This window comes from Leucoraja erinacea, chromosome 26 (genome assembly GCF_028641065.1).
Source record: "Leucoraja erinacea ecotype New England chromosome 26, Leri_hhj_1, whole genome shotgun sequence".
Classification (NCBI taxonomy): domain Eukaryota; kingdom Metazoa; phylum Chordata; class Chondrichthyes; order Rajiformes; family Rajidae; genus Leucoraja; species Leucoraja erinaceus.
In genome coordinates this window covers 4,738,180-4,752,413 of record NC_073402.1, presented here as the reverse complement: position 1 = coordinate 4,752,413, position 14,234 = coordinate 4,738,180, and the positions used below count along the sequence as shown (strand labels likewise).

Below are 14,234 nucleotides of genomic sequence, written 5' to 3'. Positions count from 1 at the left end.
GGAAACATGGTTCAGACAGATAATATAGAATTATTAAAACAATTCATATTAATAGCCACAATACAAGTGCAAAAAACACCAAAATCTTCAGTGCAAACAAAGACAGTCCATGGAAGTTCATAGTTTAGTTTTGTTTAGAGATAAGCACAGTAACATGCCTTTCAGCACACCGTCCACCCCGACCAATGATCCCCATACACTAACACTATCCTACACACTAGGGACAATTTATAATTTATACTAATGCCAATTAACCTACAAAGCTGCACGTCTTTGAAGTGTGGGAGGAAACCTGAGCTGCCAGAGAAAACCCACACAGTCATGGGGAGACGGCGGGTCTCTGGTGCTGTTATTGTCCCGGAGGTTTTGGTCAGTCTCCCTACCTGCTTCCACTACCTACAACCTCCGGCAACCAACTGCAACCTCTGGGAACCGCACGGAAACCTTGGGTGGGGCGCAAAGTCTCCAGAGGTTTCCGTTCAGGTTTCCTAAGTGGGACAGGGGCATAAGGCAGCAACTCTACCGCTGCGCGACCGTGCCACCCTAATTGAGATTCATGTTGAGGAAGAGGCTATTCTTGAACTGGGTGGTCACAGTTGTTAGTCTCCTACACCTTCTTTGTGATGGTAGGAATGAAAAGAGTTTGTGACCAGCGTGGGTGGGTCTTTGAGGGTATTGCCTGCCTTTTAGAGGCAGTGCTTCCTATGGTGAGAGGTGGGAATGTCATCATTTAGGATTCTCCATCCAATTAACTAATTCAGATTCAGATTCAGATTCAATTTTAATTGTCATTGTCAGTGTACAGTACAGAGACAACGAAATGCATTTAGCATCTCCTTTGAAGAGCGACATAGCAAACGATTTTGAATAAAAAAAATAAATAATAAGTGTCCAGGGGGGGGGGGGGGGGGTGATTGGCAGTCACCGAGGTACGTTGTTTAGTAGAGTGACAGCGGCCGGAAAGAAGCTGTTCCTCGACCTGCTGGTTCGGCAACGGAGAGACCTGTAGCGCCGCCCGGATGGTAGGAGGGTAAACAGTCCATGGTTGGGGTGAGAGCAGGCCTTGGCGATGCTGAGCGCCCTCCGCAGACAGCGCTTGCTTTGGACAGACTCAATGGAGGGGGGTGGTCGTTGGGCAATTTTCACCCACGCTCTGCAATGCCTTCCGGTCGGAGACAGAGCAGTTGCCATACCATACTGTGATGCAGTTGGTAAGGATGCTCTCGATGGTGCAGAGTTTAGAAGTTCACCAGGATCTGAGGGGACAGATGGACCTTCTTCAGTCTTCTCAGGAAGAAGAGACACTGATGAGCCTTCTTGATCAGAGTAGAGGTATTGTGGGTCCAAGAGAGGTCATCGGAGATGTTGACTCCCAGGAACCTGAAGCTAGAAACACGTTCCACCTCCGTCCCGTTAATGTGGATGGGGGTGTGTGTGCCGCCTCTGGACTTCCTGAAGTCTACAATGAATCCACCATTACATTAAATGTGAGATGCCCACATTATGGATTGTTTCTCGCATTGTAATTGGTATATTTAGTTTAGTTTAGAGATACAGAACGGAAACAGGCCCTTCGGCCCACCGAGCCCACACCAACCAGCGATCCTCGCACATTAATACTATCCTACCTACACACACTATGGACAATTTACACATACACCAATCTAATTAACCTACAAACCTGTACGTTTTTGGAGTTTGAAAGGAAGCCAAACATCCTGGAGAAAACCCATGCGGACACGGGGCGAATGTACTAACTCCATACAGACGGCACCCATAGTCAGGATGGAACCCAGGTCTCCGGTGTTGCAAGCGCCGTGAGACGCAACTCTACCGCTGCTCCACCGTGCCGCCGTATGTCTGTTGATGTTACTGTGTGTGAAGAGGACTTCAGGCAGCTATTAGAATATGCACTCAGCAAATAGCAAACAAATCTATTTAAAAATAAGCTGTACGATGTGTACCAAGCAACAGAGCTCGGCAACTTGTTAGAGAAGTCTGGTGATTTCTAGCCCAGAATTCCATTGAAAGAGTGGATACATAGTGGAAACATTATGTGTAATATCAATCCCCTGTGGTGCAATCTTCAAGCTTGAGAATGAGCCAATCATCTCCGATAAGATAAAAAATTGCAGTGCCATTATATATTCATTTCATCTTATCTCACTTGAATCATAGAATGAGGCCACTGGTGTGAACTGTGGCTGTCCACTATTTCTGGGGAGATGTATTTTTCACCTTAAACATTATCTATGGATACACCCAAACTTAATTGTTCTTTAATTTGGGTCATTATAACTATGGGTGGCATGGTGGCACAGCGGTAGAGTTGCTGCCTTAAAGCACCAAAGACCCGGGTTCGATCCTGACTATGGGTGATGTCTGTATGGAGTTTGTACATTCTCCCTGTGACCACGTGGGCTTTCTCCGGGTGTTCCTGGTTCCTCCCACAATCCATAGATGGACAGATTTGTAGGTTAAGTCTGCTCTGCCATTCAATCATGGCTGATCTATCTCTCCCTCGTGACACCATTCTCCTGCCTTCGCCCCATAACCTCTGACAACCGTATTAATGAAGAATCTATCTATCTCTGCCTTAAAAATATACACTGACTTGGTCACTACAGCCTTATGTGACAACAAATTCCACAGATTCACCACCCTCTGACTAAATAAATTTCTCCTCATCTCCTTCCTAAAAGAACATCCTTTAATTCTGACAGGGTGATTTGTGGTCATGGTGGGCTCGGTGGGCTGAAGGGCCTGTTTCCGCACTGTATGTCAGAAGTCTGAAGTCTAAAAACTTGGCAGATTTTTTTAGAACTATTTTCCATCCTGACACTAATGAATGCACTCCCTTGTACGGGTTTGGGAGGTCCCTGGGGAGAATACCCCATAATCTCTACTTGACAACATGGTCTACGTAGGATATAGGACAGTATATATAAAACATAGGACAGTACAGCCCAGGAACAGGCCCTTTCATCCATAATGCCTGTGCAGAACATGATGCCCTTTTACACTAATCTCATCTGCCTGAGCATAATCCATACCCCTCTGTTTCCTATTCATGTGCCTTCCTAAAAGCCTCTTAAACGCCACTATCATACTAGCCTCCACCACCACCTCTGGCAGCATGTTGCAGGCACCCCCCAATCTCTTTGCAAAAAACTTGCCTTGCACATCTCCTTTAAACTTTGCTCCCAAAGCTATTTGACCTTTGACATTTCCACCTTAGGGTAAAGGTTCTGTCTGTCCAATCTACCTATGTCAGTTGGTCCATCATTCTCCATCAAGCTTCACTTGTCCCACCAGAGGCCGGATCAGTGGACCTCATCAGCCACCACAGGAACCCACAGCACCATGGTGGAAGCAAGTTGTCCTTGAACCTGAGAGACAAAGTCAAAGTCAAAGTCAAATTTATTCGTCACATGCACCCGAAGGTCAAGCGAAATGAATTTGAATTTCACTACATCAGAAGAAGGTATTTTTGAATACTAGATGCTGGTGTTCCCATCATTTATTACCTCTGAAATAACAATGAGATCCCTTTGTTGTTTGAACGTAGGAGTGTAGCCAGAGAAAAGATGCTTCCCCTTGTGAAGAGTTGTAGAGTTAGGGATCATACATGTAAGATAGTCATGAGTATATCCAACAGAGATGAGTTATTTATTTAGTGAGTGGAAAACGTTGACACTGAGTATAGCTGAGTAAATGTTATGATGTATTTAAGAGGGAACTGCTTGGGCACAGAGGAATGGAAGGGTATTTTTGAATGACTTATGGAGATAGAAAGGTTGAGTTGGATGTGAATATTGGCATTAGTCAGTTGGAATATCTGGCCTATTTCTGTGCTGTAGGCATAGCGATGACAGCATTTCCAGGCCAGGCCAACCCCTACACCACCAACCCAGTGTCGCTGCCAGGACAATGGTCCTTTAAGGTCAAGATTAGGCTCTATACTTTTAAGAACTTAGACACTTAAAGGATACAAGATGGTGCCAGAAACAGGGTGACTCTGTGTACTGCCTCAGTGTCACTGACTATTTTGTTTTTAGTTTAGAGATACAGCGTGGAAATGGGCCCTTCGGCCCACCGAGTACGCGCTGACCAGCGATCCCCGCACATTAACACTATACTACACGTACTAGGGACAATTTACATTTATAGCAAGCCAATTAACTTACAAACTGTACTTCTTTGGAGTGTGAGAAGAAAACCGACGATCTCGGAGAAAACCTACGCAGGTCACGGGGAGAATGTACAAACCGTACAGACTGCATCCGTAGTCGGGATCGAACCCGGGTCTCCGGAGCTGCAAGCGCTGTAAGGCAGCAACTCTACCGCTGCACCACCGTGACCGCCTATTTTCACACTATAATCTTACCTCTCTTGTAGCTCGTTATGATTGTGCTTCTGTGTGTAATTATTACTGAATTATATGCAAAACAAAGAAGTTGCCTGTATCTGGGTACAATAAATACCATTGAATCATTGACTTAACATATCAATTTGTCATCTCTTTATTTCATGCAGGTACAATCTGTAGCACATATTCTCCTCTTCAATATCCCTGAATGAATAAATTCCTCAATCAGAGGAATAGATTAGGTGTTTGCCCAGAGTCTCTTGCCCAGTGTAGGGGAATCAAGAACCAGAGGACATAGGGTTAAGGTGAGGGGGGAAAGATTTAATAGGAACCCGAGCGGTAACTTTTTCTCACAAAGGGCGGAGCATGAATGGAACGAGCTGCTGGAGGAGGTAGTTGAGACAGGGACTATCACAATACTTAAGAAACAGGTACATGGATTGGACTGGTTTAGAGGGATATGAGTAAATCATAGGCAGATGCGACTAGTGTAGATGGGACATGTTGCGGGTGTGGGCAGGTTGGGCCAAAGGGCCTGTTTCCACACTGTAAGACTCTATGACTCTAATTATGAAGTGGAGATCTATTTCCTCTTTCAATCGCTGTGTTTTTCCCCATTGCCTAGCCTGGAGTTTTGGGCCAATGCAGGACACATACCATTAACTTTATCTGTGGTCATTAAACACAGCACAACTCAGGTATTTATCATTGTTCTTTCTTTAGTCACACTGCATGTAGCACTGGCTGCGACCAGGAGTATCTTTGTAGATAGCAATGTAATTTAACAAAAATGGTGAAACAAAATATCTGCTGCATCACTTCACCTGACTGGATGCATAACATCTAAATCGGGTCTCCCATCAAACATGAAGAACACCATTGGTGTTTATGGATCAAGCCTTATGGAATACAAGCCTCTAAAGCTATTTTGCACCTTAAAATGCAAAGTGACAAGTCTATTATTAAAATGGTTTAAGTACATAAATACAGGCATTTAAAGCTGGAAGTCCTGGAAGCAAAACGGCAAGTCAGGATTTACTTTGGAAGAGGAAACAGAGTTACCTGAGCTGAAAGATCTCTCAACCGAATTCAACAATGTTATAGAAGAACAATTCTGGAGATGGTGTGGAGGCAGTAATGAACTGGAATACACTGTAGATAGACACACAATGCTGGAATAATTCAGCGGGACAAGCAGCATCTCTGGAGAGAAGGAATGGGTATCGTTGCAGGTCGAGATCTATCTTCAGATTCGACCTGAAACGTCACCGATTCTTTCTCTCCAGAGATGCTGCCTGACCCGCTGAGTTACTCCAGCATTTTGTGTCTATCTTCGATGTAAACCAGCATCTGAAGTTCCTTCCTACATTGGAATACACTGTGCTGGCTACATGGCAGAAGCAATGTATTCATCAAAATTATGATAGAACACGAGATGGAGAAAAGATGGGTCCAGGAGAGCTAAATATCACCGCAGTTCACAAGAATAGGAAGGGAACAGTGGCGTAACTGGTAGAGCTGCTGTCTCACGGTGCCAGAGATCCAGGGTCGATTCATACCTCGGATACTGTCTGCGTGTGGTTTGCACGTTGTCCGTGTGACTGCATGGGTCTCCTCGAGTTGCTTTGGTTTCCACCCACATTCCAAAGTTGCAGGTTAATTGTCCTCTGGAAATTGCCCCGAGTGTGTAGAGATTGGATGAGAAAGTGGGATAACAAAGAACTAGTGCAAACAGGTGAACAAAGGCTGGTGTGCTGCAGATCTGAGATGTTCCATGATCCATCCCCCCGGTCCCCCATATACTTGATCGTATGTACGAGCTGTGAATAAGATGGGCGTTGGTAAGCTGGAGAGGATCTGCAAAGTAACAGCAGAGTAGTGAGGGAAGTAGACAAACATGGCATAGAAGAGAAAGCTCCAGCAACTGGGAAATATGATTGAAGTTACACGCAGAGGCTAGAGGACTGTGCAGATTGGCCAACACGATTTTCTTCATCAAAGATAGACACAAAGTGCTGGAGTAACTCAGCGGGTCAGGTCGCATCTCTGGAGCAAATGGACAGGTGACGTCTTTAGTTTGGAACCCCTATCTAGTCTGAAGAAGGGTTCCGCCCTGAAACGTCACCCATCCCTTTATACCAGAAATGCTGCCTGGCCCGCTGTGTTTCTCCAGCACTTTGTGTCTATTTTTGGCCTAAACCAGCATTTGCAATCCCTTACTACCAATTTTCTTAATCAGCCTTTTCTGTGTACTGGAACCCAAAATGACTTTTTCAATTTTTACCTCAGCCAAAATGAGTTTGTTATTCGTTTATTATTGTCACGTGTACCAAGGTACAGTGAAAAGCTTTTGTTTGCATGCTATCCAATTAAGCCATACACACAAGTACAGCAGTTGGAACAAAGAGACAAATACAAGTGTCTCAAATTTGAGACAGAAACCTGAAATGTGGTCTCTTTGGGTTAGATAACGTTCTAAGCTTCAATAATTTTAGAACTGGATCTCAATCAATGGCACACGTCTTCCAGGGGTTAGTAAACTTTATGAATTGATTTGAGATCTATTGATTGGAATTTATTGAATTGATTTGATCTATTTTTTTAATAGATCTATCGATTTTGTTTTTCATTAAAATAAAATCATATTCAAGTGCTTTATGAATTGATTTGTCTCTAGAGTTTTTTTATTTTTAACGTTAAAAAACACCATTTAAATGCTATTCAGTAATATAATTTGTACTGCACTCAACGCAGTTGTAGAAACACAAAACTACGAGCAAGTTGAACACAAAGAAACTTAACCTGTAAAAGCTTATCTTCATGAATATGTGAAACATAAATAAGATGAATCAGGGGCAGAAGTAGATTGTGTAAATCAGGATAAGACGGGAAATATATGCCACCCACACACAAAGCCTTGTGTTTAACATGTCTCTCACACACCAGATGTCACATTTTGCAATTGTTGAAAAAAACAATGCGAAGAAAAAAGAATTAATATTAACTATTTTTTCCCAGGTCTTTCTGTACTAGAGTTCCCAAGCTTTTATTTAAATGGTGAAAGCAATGTCATTTTGGATAAGGCAGCTCCATGAAGGGTTTCATTGCTGTTGTTCTCATTTATGCCGTGCCCTTCGGATTTTGATCTAAAATAGGATTCATGTTCTGAATTGCATTTATCTTTGACTTCACAGATAGCCGTGACCGATGGCCTTAAAGATCAAATAATTGAATATCAAGAAAAGACAGACTTTCTACGATTTCCAGATAGGGAAATGAAACAACACCAAAGCAAACACAAGGTCGGAGATGACAATTATTTTATTTTTCCTTCCAGACACAATATGGATGAAAAAACGAAATTTGTGATCAAATGCCCAAGTCATTGAGCAAAAGGAACTGGAGTTTCTTTCTGTAATTGGAATCACAATATAAAGGGCGGCACGGTGGCGCACCGGTAGAATTGCTGCTTTACAGCGTCAGAGACCCTGGTTCGATCCTGACTACAGGTGGTGTCTGTACGGAGTTTGTACTTTCTCTCCTTGACCTGCGAGGGTTTTCTCCGAAATCTTCAGTTTCCTCCCATACTCTAAAGACGTACAGGTTTGTAAGTTAATTGGCTTTATATAAATGTAAAATTGTCCCTAGAGGGTATAGGATGGTGTTAATGTGCGGGGATCACTGGTCGGTGTGGACTCGGTGGTCCAAAGTGCCTGATTCTGTGCTGTATCTCTAAACTAAGCTGTTCGATTGAGTTTGGGCCAAACTGTCTCCTGATTATCGTGTTCTCCGGAAAATCATGCTGAATATCTTCAGATGGTGGAGCAGATTTTGTCCAGTGTTTTTAGTTTCTGCGAAGTGCCCTATGGTTTTTATTAAATCTGTGACATTTTTTATAAATCTTCTCTCATTTCACTAATGGCTTTCATAATCTCCGTTCACTCCCGAGTTGATCAAGTAATTTTAGAAATGTAGATATTGCTTCAGTGGATGGAATGAGGGAGACAATTTGTGCACAGTCAGGTCCCAGAGACAGTGATACCACAATGAACAGGATTATCTGTTATTCTTTCAGTGCAGGAAGGAACTGCAGATGCTGGTTTAAACCGAAGATAGACGAAAATGCCGGAGTAACTCAGTGGGTCAGGCAGCATTTCTGGAGAGAAGGAATGGGTGACGTTTTGGATTGAGACCCTCCAGACTGGATTCAGGGGTATTGGTTGAGTGATAAATAATTGTTAGGTCAATGGAACTACCTCTTCTATGCTCTTCTTCAAAGCAGTCCACATGTTGTCTTTCACTCACAAGGCTATGGAGCTCTGTACGAGTATCTGAAGGGGCTGCTCCTCAAGTTTTGGTTGCGTTTTAGCCCCACTATTTTGGTATTTGGCCACAAGGCCGGGAGTGGGCAGGGTCGATCTGGAGGATGGGATCGGTTTGCTCCTAGGCCTGGCCAAGATGGCTATTCGCGGGTCCAGGCAGTGGGCAGTCGATGATCACACCAGAGTCCGCTGCCTGCCCCTCTTCCAGGCATACTGTATTTCCGTGCTCATGGGCCCCTGGAGTGGAAACACACCACGGGGACTCTGGAGGCCTTCCATGAACGTTGGTCGCTGCGGGAGGTTCGAGCATATTGTAGATAAAGATGCCACTATTGTATTATAATGGTTGTCTAATGAAATGTGACAATGGAAAGTCTTCATACTTCTGGTACACTGTAAATTGCAATTACTGAATAAAGTCCCTATAAGGAACAAAAAAGGCTATGAAGCTGATAAGGCTTTGACTTAATCCATCAATTGGACAGGTGCCACTTTAAACAGCATAACGCTCCCTAAGTACTACACTCGGAATATCTATGTAGATTTTTATACTCATTTCGAGGCGACAGATAGCACAATGGGCTAAGAGTTCGGCTGGCGACCGGAAGGAAGGTAGCCGGTTCAAATCCCGCTTGGAGTGCATACTGTCGTTGTGTCCTTGGGCAAGACACTTCACCCACCTTTGCCTGTAATGGAATGTACGGCGGCAGGCGCGGGCACACCGCGACGCCCTGTGTCTCCCTTTCAAGGGAGATGCTAAAAATGCATTTCGTTGTCTCTGTACTGTACACTGACAATGACAATAAATTGAATCATTTCATTTTCATTTCATTTCATTTTTGGTATTAAGGTTTAGGTTTAGATTTAGGTTCTTGTTGTCAAGGGTGTCACAGTAGAGCAGTGATATGGTTGCAGCCTTACAGCACTAGAGACTCAGGTTCGATCTTGATAGTCTGTATATTAACGTTTTTACATTCTTCCTGAAACTGTGTGGGTTTTCTCTGGGTGCTCCGGCTTCCTGCCACACTCCAAAGTGAGCCAGAAGGCCTGTTTCCGCACAGTGTCTCTAAAGTATAAAGTACCAAAGTACTGACGTGTGTGTACAGAGGCACACTAACCAAACTGATCAGATATACCAAGCATGAAAACAATCAAGGCAAACTCATGTACAATAGGTGGAGCAAAGGGGAAGATACAGAGTGCAGAATATAGTTCTCAGCATTGATGCACAATTGTAGTACACCAGTTCCATAGACAAAGTCCAATATCCACAATGGGGTAGAAGTGAATTGGACTAGCTGTTAGAAGGACCGTTCAAAAGCCTTGTAACAGAGGGGAAGAAGCTGTTCCTGAGTCTGCTGGTGGACTTTCTCGAGCTTCTGCACCTTCTGCCATTCGGGAGCCGGATGAAGAAGGAATGATTGGGGTGAGACAAGTCTTTGATTAAGTTGGTTGCTTTCCCATGGCAGCATGGTGTAGATGGAGTGAGCTTCTGGTTCAGAGTGAATGCTCCCAATAGAGCCATAACATGTCTTATCGGAGCCTGTTGAAGTTGGTGGGTGTGATTTTGATGAACAGGACAGTACATTATAACAGTACATTGCAGAACCAGCTTGATAGACAAGCTGCTCCTTTCCCTAAATCATGTTATCTCTTCAGGGAACCATTGATGAAGTCTCCAGAGAGTTATTGTGGCAAGCGGGTTCAATCTTTCAAGGACTAGTTTAAAAATAAGGTGCCAATTCCTGTGCAGCACACCACAGGCAAAATGTTTCAAATATCCAGTCCATCTTTTAATTCATCTCATTAGAACTGTAGCACTGTGGCAGATAGAATGCCTTTGGTCATAATTATACTGGTGGGTTCTGGAGAAAGTTAGATTCACATCTTATAGTTTCTGTCCAATATTGTGGAGGGATGGAGGAAACTCAAGTATTCTTAAGGTTTCCCCTGCGCTAGCTTAATCTCCGTAGGAAGTTATGAAAAATAAAACACATCATGTGTCAGCTGTCAAGAGGAGAGAACATGTTGAGTGAAATATTTTTGTGTTCAGATTATCTTATGCCAGGTCTGAGCAAATATAACTCAATATCTATCATTCTCAGTAATCTGTCAAAATTCCAATTGATAAAACTCTGTCCAGCAAAGCGACCCAACTTTCAGCCAATGACCCACAAAGATCGATGTACAGTAAAATGATCACAGTGTTTGATCCACTACCTATGAGAAGAGAGTGAGGAGGGCCGTCGGAGAAAAAGGGAAAAGGTGACATTACGTGACGAGACCCTTCTTCAGACTGAGAGTCGGGGGGATAAGGGAAACGAGAGATAGAGATGGTGATATAGATATATAGACAAATGAATGAAAAACATGCAGAAAAGTAACGATGATAAAGGAAACAGGCAATTATTAACTGTGGGCTAAGTGAAAGCTAGTTACAGACAAAGAGACTCAGACACCTTTACAGAACAGGCACTGCAGATAAACAAGCCTTCCCTATCCATATAAGAAAGGCTGAGGCCTTTTGAATACAGCTGCCCAGGATAAGTCACATGGATAAATTGCTGTGCAGCTAACTAACACCTCATTGTTTATCAAACTGTTAGTTTGACATCAGAGGTGGGCAAATTAATGGAAAGGATGCTTAGAGATAATATATATAAGCATCTGGATAAACAGGGTCCGATTAGGAACAGTCAACATGGATTTGTGCCTGGAAGGTCATGTTTGACTAATCTTCTTGAATTTTTTGAAGGGGCTACTCAGGAAATTGATGAGGGTAAAGCAGTGGATGTTGTATATATGGACTTCAGTAAGGCCTTTGACAAGGTTCCTCATGGAAGGTTGGTTAAGAAGGTTCAATTGTTGGGTATTAATGGTGGAGTAGCAAGGTGGATTCAACAGTGGCTGAATGGGAGATGCCAGAGAGTAATGGTGGATGGTTGTTTGTCAGGTTGGAGGCCAGTGACGAGTGGGATGCCACAGGGATCTGTGTTGGGTCCACTGTTGTTTGTCATGTACATCAATGATCTGGATGATGGTGTGGTAAATTGGATTAGTAAGTATGCAGATGATACTAAGATAGGTGGGGTTGTGGATAATGAAGTAGATTTTCAAAGTCTACAGAGAGATTTAGGCCATTTGGAAGAGTGGGCTGAAAGATGGCAGAAGAAGTTTAATGCTGATAAGTGTGAGGTGCTACATCTTGGCAGGACAAATCAAAATAGGACCTACATGGTAAATGGTAGCGAATTGAGGAATGCAGTTGAACAGAGGGATCTAGGAATAACTGTGCATAGTTCCCTGAAGGTGGAATCTCATGTAGACAGGGTGGTAAAAAAAGCTTTTGGTGTGCTGGCCTTTATAAATCAGTGCATTGAGTATAGAAGTTGGGATGTAATGTTAAAATTGTACAAGGCATTGGTGAGGCCAATTCTGGAGTATGGTGTACAATTTTGTATGGTCCACAATTCTGTGTGGAATGAGCTTCCAGTGGAGGTGGTGGGTGCAGGTTCAATTTTATCATTTAAAAATAAATTGGATAGTTATATGAACGGGAAAGGAATGGAGGGTTATGATCTGAGTGCAGGTAGATGGGATTAGGGGAGAATAAGTGTTTGGCACAGACTAGAAGGGCCAAGATGGCCTGTTTCCGTGCTGTAATTGTTATATGGTTATATGGTTATATGGTTCACAGCTACTATAAAAATGTCTTTGTGAAACACAAAAAGCTGGAGTAACTCAATGGGACAGGCAGCATCTCTAGAGAGAAGGAATGGATGACGTTTTGGGATCGAGACCCTTCTTCAGACCCCATTCCTTCTCTCCAGAGATGCTGTCTGTCCCGCTGAGTAACTGCAGCATTTTTGTGTCTGTCTTCGGTGTAAACCAGTTCCTTCCTACATATGTCTTTGTAGCCCACCCCATCGTAGCAGAAACAGAAATCCTGGGAGTCACATCTTGTACAAAGTCCCACAGGATAACAGTCTGAAGTAGGGTCTCGACCTGAAACGTCACCCATTCCTTCTCTCCAGAGATGCTGCTTGTCCCGCTGAGCTACTCCAGCATTTTGTGTCTACCTTTGATTTAACCCAGCATCTGTAATTCCTTCCTACCCACAGAATAACATCTCTGCTCCAAGATTGCAATCATAGTGAACTTCAATCCATTCCCTGCAAATTCCATCAATAATGTGAAAGCTCTCCCATCTGTATAGTTTTAACTTGTTGTACTTTCACATACATTTAGAAATAAATCATATGGATTTGGATTCATAGCCTATATATTGGGTAACCAAGTAATTTCCTTAGATAGACACAAAATACTGGAGTAATTCAGCGGGACAGGCAGCATATCTGGAGAGAATAAAATGGGTGACATTTCGGGTCGAGACCTTTCTTCAGATTTCCATCCCTGGAATACGTCAGTGAACCAGGTGGGTTCTTCTGGCAACTCCCCATAGCAGTTGATTAGCTGAATTTTAATTTCCCAGCCCCCATGGTTTGATTGGAACTCATCTCTACCCCCTATAACACGAATTCAATATATTAACCAACTTGTTTGAATCATCTGTACTCAGTAGAATATAACCCAATGAAATTATTCTCAACATGTAATCTTCTAAGCGTTGATATCATTCAGGGGCTAATATGCTCTCATGAGGCTCATCATTAAAGTTGGACCCCATGCTCAGGTAGTTTGACTATAGTTCTGTGCAACTGAAACATCCCTTACATTCATTCTGCATCAAAAACTATCCATTGAGATGGAAGTTGGACAGTTCATTGGCCTTTTTATTTTATTTTTTGTATTTTCTCATTGGAAATTGATGATGTGTTTTTGCCCTTCCAAATTTCTTTACACTTCAGATTGACTCAGCAAAGGTACTCTGACCTTTCTCGCTGGGGTCCAGTATCACGGCACGGTGGCGCAGCGGTTGAGTTGCTGCCTTGCAGTGCCAGAGACCCAGGTTCAATCCTGAATACAGGTGCTGTTTGCACATTCTCCCCCTGGCCTGCGTGGGTTTTCTCCGGGATCTTCAGTTTCCTTCCACACTCCAAAGACGTACAGGTTTGTAGGTTAATTGACGGGGTATAATTATATATTGTCCCTAGTGTGTTTAGAATAGTGTAAATGTGCAGGGATCGCTGGTCGGCATAGACTCGGTGGGCAGAAGGGCCTGTTTCCGTGCTGTATCTCTAAAACAAATTTCAAAATCACTTAATTTTCGTCAAAGGTGGCCCTTGAAACTGCTTCAGAATGGCTATAAGACTCTAAAGTGAATTAAGATTCTAACATGAATTCATCACCATTATGACTGCCAATCTCAGTTATAATATGCATTTTCAAATCCTTCAAACATCTTCTAAACTCAAGGGAGTAGAGTTTATCAAACTAAAACGCTGGCCTAGATGGCTCTACTATTAAATATGTATAACCCTCTTCACTTTGAAAATAAAATACTACCATGTTTTACGCTTTCCAATTCAATTCATTTCACCAAAATAAAAAAAGAAAGAATACTAAAAATAATCAAGTGATAA

The 14,234-nt window shown here is 42.9% G+C and overlaps 1 long non-coding RNA gene across 1 annotated transcript in view; it reads left to right on the top strand.

Annotated features, from left to right (window-relative positions):
• Positions 1–14,234, top strand: part of LOC129709603 (uncharacterized) — a 59,288-nt gene that overhangs the window by 33,402 nt on the left and 11,652 nt on the right. Inside the window, exon 3 of the long non-coding RNA XR_008725531.1 lies at positions 7,564–7,972. This is a non-coding gene — a long non-coding RNA (uncharacterized LOC129709603). The remainder of the gene's footprint in view (positions 1–7,563; positions 7,973–14,234) is intronic.